This window comes from Scyliorhinus canicula, chromosome 1, assembly GCF_902713615.1.
Source record: "Scyliorhinus canicula chromosome 1, sScyCan1.1, whole genome shotgun sequence".
Taxonomy (NCBI): Eukaryota; Metazoa; Chordata; class Chondrichthyes; order Carcharhiniformes; family Scyliorhinidae; genus Scyliorhinus; species Scyliorhinus canicula.
Genome location: NC_052146.1, coordinates 196,176,754 through 196,189,378, shown reverse-complemented (window position 1 = coordinate 196,189,378; position 12,625 = coordinate 196,176,754). Strand labels below are relative to the sequence as shown.

General features: G+C 49.0%; 1 protein-coding gene across 2 annotated transcripts in view; it reads right to left on the bottom strand.

The window, feature by feature from the left end:
• slc24a3 (solute carrier family 24 member 3) overlaps positions 1-12,625 on the bottom strand; it is a 498,180-nt gene that overhangs the window by 66,383 nt on the left and 419,172 nt on the right. The window lies entirely within an intron of this gene.

Here is a 12,625-nt window from a genome sequence, read left to right as displayed (position 1 = left end):
TGTGTGGAGACTGATCGACAGTAGCGCAGTCCAGATTGCAACACGGCACCGTGAACAGCTTTCAGCAATCGAATAAATCTTGCAGAATGAAGAATAACCACTGAATGGCAGTCAAACCCCAAACATGTCAGATACACTTAGAAGGTTGAAAGCTTTTAATCTTTTCAGCAACTGGCTTACGCCGAGCTTCAGATGGGTTCAGCAGACGTATGTAACTGTGTTCGGTCATTGACAATAGTGATCTTCTGTGCTCGAGGTGCTTGAGAGATTAAAGCTTCCGAACTCCCTTTACCGCACCTGCATTAGCTGATCTGCTGCTTTCATTCGCATTGCCCTCGACTCCCAGTGTTCGCTGCCTAATGCCTCCCCCACCTTGCACCCCACTCCAAGACTGAGCTCTTTGCAAATATAACATAGAACAAACAGTGCAGAAGGAGGCCATTCGGCCCATCGAGTCTGCACCAACCAATCTAAGCCCTCACTTCTACCCGATCCCCGTAACCCAATAACCCCTCCTAACCTTTTTTGGTCACTAAGGACAATTTATCACGACGAATCCACCTAACCCGCACACCTTTGAACTGTGGGAGGAAACCGGAGCACCTGGAGGAAACCCACACAGACACGGGGAGAACGTGCAGACTCTACACAGACAGTGACCCAGCCAGGGATCCTCAGGGGTTTTGACAGGGTAGATGCTGAGATGGATGTTTTCTCTTATGGGAGAGTCTAAGACCAGAGGGCGTAATCTCACAGTAAGGGGGTCGCCCATTAAGACAGAGATGAGGAAGAATTTCTTCTCTCAGAGAGTAGTGTATTTGCGGAATTATTTATCGCAGGTGGCTGTAGAGGCTGGGTCGTTAATTATGCTCAAAGTTGAGACAGACAGATTTTTAATCAGTAAAGAAATCGAGGGTTTTTGGAGATAAAGTGGGAAAGTGGAGTTGAGGATTATCAGATCAGCCATGATCTCACTGAATGGTGGGGCAGACTCGGTGGGCTGAATGGCCTACTTCTGCTCCTACATCTTCTGGTTTTATTATGAAGTCACATGCAGACCAGACCAGGTAAGGATCCATAAAGAGCATTGCTGAACCAGATGGGATTTTACACCAATTGGCGACACTGAGACGAGCTTTACATTCCAGATTTATTCACAGAATTTCAATTCCACCAGCTGCCATGGTGGGATTTGAAGCCAGGCCCCTGGAGCTTTGGCCCGGGACCTCGGGATGACTAAAATAACAGCAGAAAAAACTGTGGATGCTGGAAATCAGAAACAAAAACGGAAAATGCGGCAAAGAAATCAGCAGGTCTGGCAGCATCTGTGGAGAGGGAGAAAGCAGAGTTAACGTTTCAAGTTCAATATGGCTACTCTTCGGAGTTCTATATAGACTCGAAATGTTAACTTCCTTTCCAGACCTGCTGGCCTTGCCAGTGACGTTATCACTGTGCCACTCTCTTCCCTACAATGATAATGCTATCAGATTAATAACTCAGAGGCTCTTCTGGTGGCGGCCATGGAGTAAGAGGTCACATATTTGGTAGCTCCCGCTCGTGACGGACCTTTTCTCCACAATTTTTTGGGATTTTATTGGAAAAATCGATGAAGAGTGAGACAGTGAGGGGAAATCCCCCACCAGAATATGGAGACGTGGACCAGAAGTGGTTGTATAAGAAGAAATAGTTGGGCAAAGAAGGCGAGTGCAGAACCCGCAGAACGGGAAAGCATGGCAGAGGGGCATGATCCCGGTTTGGTGGCACAGTGGTCGATGGTACAGCTGGTGGAGTTCATTCAGGAGAGCTTCGCCAAGCAAAAGAAGGAAGGGTTAGGCCCGATTAAGGCAACGATTGATCGGATGGGACAGGGGCTGGAAGCCCACGGACTGGCGATCCAGAAGGTGGAGGAGAAGGTGGCCGAGCACGAGGACCATTTAACCATGTTGGAGGCGGAGATGGGCTGACGAGGGACCATCAGAAAAGGCTGCAGGGGAAGGTGGAGGACCTGGACAACAGGTCCCGGAGTCGGAACCTGAGGATCGTCGGCCTCCCGGAGGGCTGCGGGGGATCGGACGCAGGGGCATATGTGGCAAGTATGCTGGAAAAGCTGATGGGGGATGGAACGTTTACTCAACCCTTGGAGGTAGATAGAGCGCACAGACACTTGCAAGGAAGCCGCGAGTGAATGAACCGCCGAGCGCGATGGTGGTGCAAATGCAGCGGTTCATGGATAAGGAACTGATTTTGCGGTGGGCCAAGCAGACAGGGAGCTGCAAGTGGGTGAACTGTGAGTTATGCATCTACCAGGGCCTGGGCGTGGAACTGGCCAAAAGACAAGCTGGATTCAATAGGGTAAAATCAGCCCTCTTCAAGGAGGGGGTGAAGTTTGGAATGTTATATCCAGTGCGTTTGTGGGTCACCTATGAGGGTCAAGAACATTACTTTGAATCGCCGGACGAGGCGATGGATTTTGTCAAAGATAAAAGGCTGGCAGGGGTTTGAAGACATTGAACCCTTGGGGGAGGGTATTGCTATATCGATTTTGTGAAAGTGATTTTCGTTTTGAACTGTATATGCAGTGCTTTCGGTAACAGTTTTTGGGTTGTTGCTCAGATCTGTAAGTTAACTTTGTTCCAGTGGGGAGGGTGGGGGATTTTTTTCTTCTGTTTGTATATTGGGGACTGTGATGTTTTAAATATGTATGTTCAAGCAGGGGGGGAGAGGAAGGACAATAGGAGCTGGATGTCTGGCGCCATTGGCAGGGGTTACCAGGCTAGCTGGCTGGGCTAGCTCATGGAAGCGCAGTGGGGGGGCGAGCAGGTAATAAATTTGTTAAGGGGGGTTGGGATTATGTAGCTGTTAATACCGGGAAAGGGGGGGGAGAGAGCTGCTCTGCTGACAGGGGAGGGACTGTTGTTGGGAGACAAATAGGAGGTTGAGGACGGTGGATTTCCAAGGGTGGGCCTACAGAGTCGAGGGTCGCGAGCTGGGTGTGTGCGGGAAGCCTTCCGACTCGGCTGATCACATGGAATGTTAGAGGGCTGAATGGGCCGGTTAAGAGGGCTCGCGTGTTTGTGCATTTGAGGGGATTGATGGCGGACGTGGCAATGTTACAGGAGACACGCCCGAGGGTAATAGATTAGACCAGATTGAGGAAGGGGTAGGTCGGCCAAATGTTTCATTCGAGGTTGGACTCCAAGACAAGGGGAATCACGATCCTAATTAACAAACGGGCAGCATTTGAGAGGGAAAATAGTGGCGGACACAGGTGGTAGGTACATCATGGTGAGCGGGAAGCTGGAGGGGATGCCGGTGGTGCTTGTGAATATATATGCACCAAACTGGGACGATGTGGAATTTATGAGACTGGTACTAGGGAAGATCCCAGACCTTGATTTGTATAAGCTGATCATGGGGTGGGACCTTGCGCACGTGGAGGTGGAGCTGATCATGGGGTGGGACTTTAATACGGTCTTGATCCAAGGTTGGGCCAATGAGGTCAAGGACAGGGAGGGTGCCAGGCATGGCGAAGGAACTAAAGGGGTTCATGGAGCAGATGGGGGGGGGGGTAGACCCAGGGAGGTTCGGAAGGCCAAGAGTGAAGGAGTTTTTTTTTCTCCCAAAGTAGTGCACAAAGTATACTCCCGGGTCGATTTTTAAAATTTTGAGCAGGGCTTTACTGGCGGGAGTGGCTGATACCGAGTACTCGGCGATCGCTATGTCGGACCATGCCCCACATTTGGTGGATTTACGGGTGAGCAAGGAGGGCAGTCAACACCCACAATGGAGATTGGACATTGGGCTGTTAGCGGATGAGGGGGTGTGTGGGTGGGTGAGTGAGTCCATCCAGAACTATCTGGAAATAAATGACACGGGGGAAGTCTCGGCAGCAATGGTTTGGGAAGCGCTGAAGGCAGTGGTTAGCGGGGAGCTAATCTCAATACGAGCCAATATGGAAAAGGTGAAGGGAGCAGAGATAGATAAGCTGGTTGGGGAAATACTCCAGGTAGACAGGAGATATTTGGAAGCCCCGGAGGCAGGGTTACTGAAGGAGCGGCAGGAGCTACAGATGGAGTTTGGTCTGTTACCTACAGGGAAGGCGGTGGAGCAATTGAGAAAGGCAAGGGAGGGGGGGGGGGGGGGGGGGGGGGCGATGTATGAGTATGGAGAAAGGGCCAGCAAGATGCTTGTACACCAGTTGAGGAAAAGGGAGGCGGCCAGGGAGATAGGAAGAGTGAGAGACAGAGACAGAGGAGGGAACATGGTCATGGACCCAGCAGGGATGAACGGGGTGTTTAAGTAGTTTTATAGCCGGCTATATGAGTCGGAACTCCCAGATGGGGTAGAGGGGATGAGGCAGTTCCTGGGTCAGTTGAAGTTTATGAAGATGGAGGAAGGGTTGGTGGAAGGGTGGGGCCCCAATTTAAATTGAAGAAATAGCAGAGGGGCTGGAAGCCATGCAGTCGGGTAAGGCCCCGGGACCGGATGGCTACCCAGTGGAATTTTACAAGAAGTTCTCTGAGGTGCTGGACCCGCTGCTGGTGAGGGCATTTAATGAAGCAAAGGAGTGGGGTGTCCTTCCCCCAACAATGTCACAGGGCTTGATGTGACTGATCCTGAAGCAGGAGAAGGACCCCGAGTTATGCGGGTCATATAGGCCAATCTCCTTATTAAATGTGGATGCTAAACTGTTGGCTAAAATCTTGGCCTCAAGGATAGAGGACTGTGTCCTGGAGGTGATAGGGGAAGACCAGACGGGGTTTGTTAAGGGCAGACAACTAATGGCCAATGTTAGAAGACTGTTAAATGTTGTCATGATGTCCTCAGAGGGGAGGGAGATGGAGATAGTGGTTGCGATGGACGTGGAAAAGGCCTTTGACCGGGTGAAGTGGAATTATTTGTGGGGGGTTCGGGTTTGGGCAGGGCTTCATTGATTGGGTTCGTCTTCTGTACCAGGCACCAGAAGCAAGTGTACGAACAAATCGGCTGATGTTGGGCTATTTTAAGCTGCACCGAAGGACAAGACATGGGAGCCCCTTCTCCCCGCTGTTGTTTGCCCAGGCCATAGAGCCACTGGTGATGGCACTAAGAGCATCTAGGGATTGGAAAGGCTTGGTCCGGGGCGGTGGAGGGGTGGAATGCATGGTCTTGCTGTACACTGACGACTTGCTCCTGTATATTTCTGACCCATTAGGGGGGGATGGAGGAGATTATGCGGATCTTAGGGGAATTTGGCCGGTTTTTGGGGTATAAATTGAATATGGGGAAAAGTGAGATGTTCGTGATCCAGACGAGGGGGCAGGAAAGGAGACTGAGAGAGCTGCCGTTTAGAGTGGTGGGAGGGAGCGTCCGCTATTTAGGAATCCAGGGTGGCACGGGAATGGGAGACATTACATAAGCTAAATCTAACCCGGCTAGTAGAGCAAATGAAGGAGGACTCCGCTGTCACTGGCGGAGAGGGTACAGACCGTGAAAATGACGATCCTCATTTCCAGTGCCTCCCCATCTTTATCCCAAGGGCCTTTTTTAACCGGGTAAACAAGGTGATTTTGGGTTTTGTGTGGGCAGGTAAAACCCGGCGAGTGAAGAAAGTGTTGCTGGAGCGTAGTCGAGGGGAGGGCGGGCTGCGCTTCCGAAGTTTAGCAACTATTACTGGGCAGCAAATATAGCCATGGTTAGGAAGTGGGTGGGGGGGGGGGGGGGGGGGGGGGGGGTGTGTGTGAGTGAGTGGAGACGACATCATGTAAGGACACAAGTCTGGGGGCATTGATAACGGCACCTCTGCCGTTCTCGCCGGCCCAGTACTCCAGAATCCCGGTGGTAGTGGCGGCCCTGAGAGTCTGGGGGCAATGGAGGAACCACATGAGAGTTGAGGGAGCATCGGACTAGGCCACAATTTGTAACAAACATTGGTTTGGACCAGGAAGGCTGGATGGGGGTTTCGGTGGTGGCAGAGAGCAGGGATCGAGAGGATGGGAGATTTATTCATAGATGGGAGCTTCCCCTGTTTGAAGGATTTCGAGGAGAAATTTGAATTGCCAGCAGGAAACGGATTCAGGTAGCTGCAGGCATGCGATTTTTTGCAAAGGCAGGTTTCGACCTTTCCACTCCTACCTCCAAGGGGGATACAGGACAGAATCTAGAACAGGGATGGGAGAGGGGAAGGTATCGGATATCTACAAAGAACTTATAGAGTTGGAGGTAACTCAGATAGAGGAGCTAAAGGGCAAATGGGAAGATGAGCTAGGGGGAGAGATAGAGGCAGGTCTGTGGGTGGATGCCCTGAGCAGAGTCAACACGTCCTCATCATGTGCCAGGCTCAGCCTGATACAATTTAAGGTAGTCCACCAGGCACACATGACAGTGGCCCGGATGAACAAGTTTTTTGGGGTAGAGGATAGGTGTGCGAGGTGTGGAGGGGTGGGGGTGGGGGGGCAGCAAATCATGTCCATATGTTTTGGGCATGCCCGAAGCTTAGAGGATTCTGGCAGGGTTTTGCAGATGTCATGTCCACGATACTAAAAACACGAGTTGTGCCGAGTCCAGAGGTGGTGACCTTTGGAGTTTCGGAAGATCCGGGAGTCCAGGGGGCGAGAGAGGCTGACGTCTTGGCCTTTGCCTCCCTGGTAGCCCGAAGAAGGATATTGCTAGCGTGGAGGGACTCAAAGCCCCCGAGATCGGAGACCTGGGTGAACGACATGGCTGGTTTTCTCAGTCTTGAGAAAATCAAGTTTGCCCAAGAGGGTTCGTCCAGAGGTGGCAGCCGTTTGTTGACTTATTCGGGGAAAATTTAAAGAGCGGGAAGGAGGAGGGGTGGTGGTTAGGCAATTTTCTATTTAGGCTAGGAGGAACGTGTTCGGAACGGAGATGTTTATATTTGGATTTGCATTGTTTACTGTTGTTACTGTTATTATTATAAAAGTACAAATACCTTAACAAAATGTTTTTTAAAAAACTAACTCAGAGGCCTGGACCTCTTGACACGAGTTCAAATCCCAGCACTGCAGCTGAAGGGATTCAAATTCAATTAATTAATAAGAAAAATGTTGAGCTTATTAATAACAAAATTATAATTTTGTCATAATGTCCAATTGAGTTCACGAATGTCTTTCAATTAAATAAGTCTGCCACCTTTCCTCAGCCTGGCCTACTTGTGACCCTGAAGCTGCATCAATGAGGTTACCCTCTGGTCGAACCTGGCAAAGACGTTTGGCTGTAGGCTGCTCGCCAACAGGGGATAGGCAATAAATGCTGGCTGATTTCCCATTCCGCCCAAGAAAATTAATCGGATGGGCATGTTGGACAAGGCAGCTCTGGTAACCAAGCTCTGCTGGAGTGTAACCATTGGAGACGTGGCCGAAATGCGCATTTCCCAATCCGTCTGATTTCTTCCTGCTGTACGAGTGTGCACAACGTTTTACTGGCTGCAGTCTGGAAATGAGCTCGAGCACCACTCTCCCCAGTTTCATGTCCACGAATGAACTCTAAGCATTGCATTACTGAGTTTCACTCTAAACTTCATCAATCTCAACGATTCTTGGTAAATCATCAGAGCTTTAAGGATCTTCACCACAGCAGAAAATTAATACAACATATTCATATCAGGTCACTGAACATGACCAGTCACTGATGCCTTGTTACTCCACCACAAAAATGTAGTCCTAATTCCTTTTGCCTGCCCTGTTTTGATAGCACGATATCTCCCTTTCTGTCAAGCCCAGACCTAACCTATTGTTAACTGCTGACGTGGTCTTTGGCTGACGTGGTCTTTGGTTCAATAACTAACAGTCTCACTATATTCCCAAGTAAAAAGGTTTATTCCACAGTCGCCTTCATTTCTTAATCCTATATCTATGACCGTCTATTACAGGCCTCTCAATCACTGGGAACAATTTCTTTCGACGTTGTGTCATCCCAGTATCATTTTAAACACCTGCACAAGATCATCCCATAATCTGCTCTATTCAAATGAAAATTCCCTGTTCTTTTCAGGCTCCCGCACCACAGTGGCTAGAGGGTCGGAGTGAGGGGGTGGGGAGACAGAGAGAGCGAGAGAGAGAGACTGTAACATTCCCCACCCCATTCCACATCCACTTGTCCAGGAACAAATATACACTTGTGGTATTCTTCTGGAATAATTCCAGGACAGCCATACTCAAATGTGTTCAGAATTTAAATGAAGACCCGAAGCTTCAGCTCTGAGGCACACAGCTGGAATCCACAGAGAGTCACTTCCATAAAGACAGCCTTCACCCATTGCAGCTTTGAACAAGGTTCAATTGCGCAAAGAAAGCCAAAAATAGAACACAAGTGCCAATTCAATTTACAGCACTTGTAGAGCTTCAGATGTGTGGAGACCTGCCGCATGATAGACCGGCGAAGATCTGAAGATCATCGGAGTATGTTGGCCAGCACTGCTTCAAGCCGCGTGGCGGTGATTTAGCAATCACCTTGTAAAGTGCAAACAGCTTTCTTAACACCACCCAATACCCAGCCCTGAACGGAATGACACCAGGGAACAGAATATCAAACTACCGATAGATGGAGCGAAGGGACAATTTTCCAGGCAAATCTAATAGACACCGAATGTAATTTTCTGGGATTTTTCATGTCTTGCTTTGTGAAAGTCAACAGATTAAAAGAGTGAGGAACTCTCTTGACAGCAGCATTTCAGTGCAACGAGCAGAGGCAAAGTGGTTGGACCTTCAGGGGAAGTAGAACAGTTTGACGGAGAGGATTAATTGATTAAACTCGGGGTGCATTCAGCAGAGAGAGGGGGTTAATGGGGTTGGCTATGTTGTCGGAGCATAAGCATCATCTCACCATGACCATTAACAGCTTTGTGGTTATAAGTCAATCCTTGGAATAGAACGAGGGTAAATGGGCTTAAGGTATAAGACTAAGGCTGCACGGTGTCACAGTGGTTAGCAATGTTGTCTCACAGCGTCAGGACCCGGGTTCAATTCCGAACTTGGGTCATTTGTGTGGGGTTTGCACGTTCTCCCTGTATCTTTGTGGGTTTCCTCCGGGTGCTCTGGTTTCCTCCCACAGTCTAAAGATATGCAGGTTAGGTAAGGTTACAGCGATAGGGTGGGGGAGTGGGCATAGGTAGGGTGCTCTTTCAGAGGGTCGGTGCAGATTCCATGGGCCAAATGGCCACCTTCTGCAACGTAGGGATTCGATGGATTAGATAAGTGCGTATGGTGTTGGGGGTGATACATTAGCATGGACAGAGGACTGACTAACTAACTGGAAACAGAGGGACAGGATGAATAGGTCATATGCAGGCTGGCTAACAGTAAGCAGTGGAGCAGCGTAGGGATCAGTGCTGAGGCTTCAACCATTTACATTCATTACTTGGATGTAGGGGCAGACTGCATTTTAGCTAAATTTGCTGATGATACAAAGGTAGGTGGGAAAGAAAGCTGTGAGGAGGATATAAAGAGAGTAAAGGGATACAATAGGCTAAGTGAGTGGGTAAACTATTGGCAGATGGAGTATAATGCAAGACAACTGCAGGTTGTCCACTTTGACCGGAGTCACAGAAGAGCAAATTATTATTGAACTGGAGGGAAACTGCAGAATGTGGAGGTACAGAGGGATCTATCTGGGTGTCCTTCGACATGAATCACGCTAAATTATTACTTAGGTGCAGCAAAAATGTAGGAAGGCAAATGCAATGTTGACTTTTATTGCAAGGGGGGTGAAATATAGGAGTAGGGAAGTCTCGTTACAATTGTATAGGACATTGGTGAGACCTCAGCTGGATTTCTGTGTACTGCATTGGAAGCAGTTCAGAGAAGATTTCACTGGGTAGATTCCTAGGATGAAGTGGTTTGTCTAATGAAGAAAGGTTGAGGAGGTTAGGCCCATAATCATTAAACCTTTAATGAGGGGTGATCTAATTGAAACATCCAAGATGCTGAGAGGGGGCGCATGGAGTAAGTGCTGAGGGGGTCGGACGGGGTAGATGCTGAGGGGGGGGTCAGACAGGGTAGATGCTGAGGGGGGTCGGATGGGGTGGATGCTGAGGGGGGTCGGATGGGGTAGATGCTGAGGGGGGTCGGATGACGTAGATGCTGAGGTGGTTCAGACCGGGTTGATGCTGAGGGGGATCGGACGGGGTAGATGCTGAGGGGGATCGGATTTGGTGGGTGCTGAGTGGTTCAGATGGGGTAGATGCTGAGGGGGGTTGGATGGCATTGATGCTGAGGGGGTTCAGACGGGGTAGATGCTGAGGGGGTTCAGACGGGGTAGATGCTGAGAGGACGTTTGTCCTTGAGGGGGAATCTAGAACTAAGGAGCACAATTTCAAAATAATGAGTCTCCCATTTAAGCTGGATATGAAGCGGAATTTATATCCTCAGAGGGTTGTTAGTGTTTAACATGCTCTACCCAAGAGCACAGTGGAGGCTGGGTCATAGAACATATTCAAGGCTGAGTTAGATCTGCGATTGCAAAGGTTATGGGAACAGGCGGGAAAGTGGTTTTAAGGGCATAATCAGATCAACCGTGATCTTACTGGTTGGTGGAGCAGCCCCAAGAGCCGTTTGGCATAATTCAGCTCCTATTTCTCATCTTTTAATAAAGTACGTCACATCATCACTGCTTCATTTGCCACAGGCCAGTAATGATTCCGCTACTGCCATCAACAACTCCTCTTGTTTATCCTTTTGTGTCTTTAATACGTCTTTACTAACCCACTGGTCTTGCACCATCATCCCTTTTGTCATTTAGTCACTCCTAACATCTATCCTATCACTCCCTCTCATTCTTTTCCCCTTCCGATTTCTCTGGCTGTCCTTACTTAATGAAAATTCTTCCAGTTCTGATGAAGAGCCATCGACCCGAAAGTTTTCTCTCTCCTCAGGTGTTGCCTGACCTGCTGATCGGTTCCGCGGCGTTTCCTGTCCTTGCACCGCAGGTGGTTGAATCGGCTTCACCGCAGTCTGAAGACCATGTGCAATCCCGTCAGCTTCATTGCGACTCCGGTCCACGGTATCTCAGTGTGACAATACCTGTCCCAATACATTGCCCAAACACAGGCTGACAGCCATTGCTCGAGTTAATGCTGCAGCATGAAGCTTCCCTCGACATGTGGTCAGGAAGAAGCTTTCTCTAATGGCTGAAGGGACACAGGTATCACTTGGTATAGAACTGATCTGTGCAGAGCAGGGAATACCAATTAGGAGTAGGCCACTCGGCCCCTCAAGCCTGCTGTTATTCATCAAGATCACAGCTGATCTGATTGTAACCTGTTAGGAATGTTGAGACTGAGCTTAGGAGGAACTTCTTCACCCAAAGCGTTGTGAATCTATGGAATTCCCTGCCCAGTGAAGCAGTTGAGGCTCCTTCATTAAATGTTTGCAAGATAAAGATAGATAATTTTTTGAAGAATAAAGGGTTATGATGTTCGGGCGGGAAAGTGGAGCTGAGTCCACAAAAGATCAGCCATGATCTCAGTGAATGCCGGAGCATGCTCGAGGGGCCGGATGGCCTACTCCTGCTCCTAGTTCTTATGTTCGAACCTCACTCCCACATTCCTGCCTGTCCCGATAACCTTTCACCCTTTTTGAATCCACTGACCTCTGCCTTAAAAATATGTAAAGATTTTACTTCCACTGCCTTTTGAGGAAGAAGGTTCCAGAGACGCACCAACCTTAGAGAAATTATTTTCCTCGTCTCAGTCTTAAATGTGCGACCCCTCATTTTTAAACAGTGACCCTTAGTTCTAGATTCTCTGACAAAGGGAAATACCCTCGCCATACCCACCTTGTCACCACCCTTCAGGATCTGAAAGGTTTGGAACAAGTCACTTCTTAATCTTCTAAACTCGAGTGGATACAAACCCTACCTCTGCAAACCTTCCCTCATAAGACAACCCGCCCATTCCTGGGATGAGTTTGATTGGGGCAGTGCTGGGAGGTTTCGTGAGAAAATCCGGATGTTAATTCTGAGCATGGTCAGTCTCAAATTTATTTCAAATCAACTGTCACTTCCCAGGTGAATTAGTCTTTTTTGAAAATTCTGATAAAGCAGTCTGGTGAATGAAACCTTCAATGTGAATAGATAGATAGATAGAATAGATAGAACAGTACAGCACAGAACAGGCCCTTCGGCCCTCGATGTTGTGCCGAGCAATGATCACCCTACTCAAACCCACGTATCCACCCTATACCCGTAACCCAACAACCCCCCCCACCTTAACCTAACTTTTTAGGACACTACGGGCAATTTAGCATGGCCAATCCACCCAACCCGCACATCTTTGGACTGTGGGAGGACAGCTTGGGTCACTGTCTGTGTGGAGTCTGCACATTCTCCCCATGTCTGCGTGGGTTTCCTCCGGGTGCTCTGGTTTCCTCCCACAGTCCAAAGATGTGCAGGTTAGGTGGATTGGCCATGATAAATTGCCCTTAGTGTCCAAAATTGCCCTTAGTGTTGGGTGGGGTTACTGGGTTATGGGGATAGGGTGGAGGTGTGGGCTTGGGTAGGGTGCTCTTTCCAAGAGTTGGTGCAGACTTGATGGGCCGAATGGCCTCCTTCTGCACTGTAAATTCTATGATGATTCTGATTTTTAACTGTTCGTCCCCGTTCCCCCCCCGAAAATTCAGCCCCAAGGATT